We start from the raw sequence: 1,723 nt of genomic DNA on the forward strand, positions 1-1,723 counted from the left end.
AAGGCCTATTTTCAAGCTTAAGTGTGAAAAAATACATTTTTGGACTTAGTTTTCAAATCAGGAGTCATGTGCTAGTTCCATAAATTTCCACAACTCACATTGATCCCTCCTGTGTTAATTTACTATTTAAAGAGCATCTCCACCTCTTCACTACTTATTTTCTATCTAATTTGAGAATTTAAATTTGAATAGAAGTATAATTTAATATGAACTAACCACGTTCTTTCATCAAAATTCTTTTAAAAATTCCTTCTTATCCAAAGTTTCTCCTTTCATAAAATTTATTGAAAAAATTTCAATCTTCAAATTTAATTATTAATTTGATAAAAAAAAATCTCTCTTGATTTGATAACTAATTGATAAAAGGATTTAGGATAATTTTAAGTACTATAGATTGGAGATCTCTAACAACAATGCTAGACTAATCAAATTTTTATATAATACGATTTAAATGTACCAAAAAAAAAATTCAATTCAAGAGAAGTAGAAAATTTAAAATGGCAAAAAAGTGTAATGTTCCCTCAAAAAAACAAGTAAATAAGGATTCAATCACAGATTGATCAGAATTAGCATGGTCATCAGACTTACAAACATCACAGGGAATGTTAAAAAGATCAAACCCTCATTTTTTTAATCACAAAAGTTATGGTAATAAATCAAAAATCAATATTAAAATTAAAATAAAATAATAACATAAAAAAAAGTTTTGAAGCTCAGATAGATGTTGGATAGAGTCTATTCCCAGGCCTTAGTGTCTAAAAACAAGGCCTCATAATGAGCTGCGATTAACAATTACCATCATTGCACCACCATACTTTTTAGATCTCGAATTTCACAAATTTATTACTAAAAACACAATGTGAATAAACTAAAAATACAATTTTTTACACAAATTCTCACTTTTCTTTCTTTTCCTCACAAAATTGAAGATCCAAATTCAAATCAACATACATATATACGTAGTTTATATATATATATAGAGAGAGAGAAAGAGAGACCTAGGCTAGAATTCGACTAATACAAAGGCGAGAGGTGAGTGAAAGGTTCGGAGTCTACAGAAAATTATATAAAGAGATCGATTGGCTCGGGTTAGGGCTTATAATGGAGATGTCGAATCTGCGATTTTACATATATGGCCCTGGAGGCTTAGTTTAATTACTGGACTGGGATTAACGCAACTCTCTTAATGGAAAAGCTAGGCCTATTATGGGTTGGGCTTTAGCAGGCCTATTGAGACTTGATCTTTTTTGGGGCTAAGGCTTCGATTGGTTTGCTTTGAAAGCGGGCTTTTTAATGGGCTTTGTTTGTCCCACTGAAATACAAAATAATGGGCTTTTTAAAACCTGTTACAGGGGCTTTTAGTGTGGGTTTTTGACTTTTTATAATTAAGGTCTTGTTTGGCAATATCAGTTTTTAGCCTAAAAGTCAAAAAATACTAAAAAGTTTAAAAAGCCAATAACTTATACTAAAAGTTAAAGATTCCCTTTTCTCTTTACTCTTTCTACATCTTTTCGTAGAAACTAAAAAGTCATCCCAAACATACGATTTTTTTTTATATCACATTTTAGCCAAAAAGTCAAAAAATTACTAAAAAAGCCTGTTCCCAAAAAATTACAAATCTAACCCCAAAATTCAAAAATCTTTTTTATTTTATTTTTGCATAATTTCTAGCGATGTTGTATAAGACCGAATGTTAAGCAACAAAGAAACAACATGTAGATAA

The 1,723-nt window shown here is 29.6% G+C and overlaps 2 non-coding genes across 2 annotated transcripts; both read right to left on the reverse strand.

The window, feature by feature from the left end:
- Window positions 1-514: 514 nt before the first annotated feature.
- Window positions 515-604, reverse strand: LOC114276988 (small nucleolar RNA snoR53Y). The gene has a single exon (XR_003634444.2). It is a non-coding gene; the product is annotated as a small nucleolar RNA snoR53Y (small nucleolar RNA).
- A 102-nt stretch (window positions 605-706) lies between these two features.
- LOC114276986 (small nucleolar RNA snoR69Y) lies at window positions 707-812 on the reverse strand. Its single transcript, XR_003634443.1, has one exon. It is a non-coding gene; the product is annotated as a small nucleolar RNA snoR69Y (small nucleolar RNA).
- Between the last annotated feature and the right edge of the window lie 911 nt (window positions 813-1,723).

This window comes from Camellia sinensis, chromosome 11, assembly GCF_055761805.1.
Source record: "Camellia sinensis isolate YWXY chromosome 11, ASM5576180v1, whole genome shotgun sequence".
Taxonomy (NCBI): domain Eukaryota; kingdom Viridiplantae; phylum Streptophyta; class Magnoliopsida; order Ericales; family Theaceae; genus Camellia; species Camellia sinensis.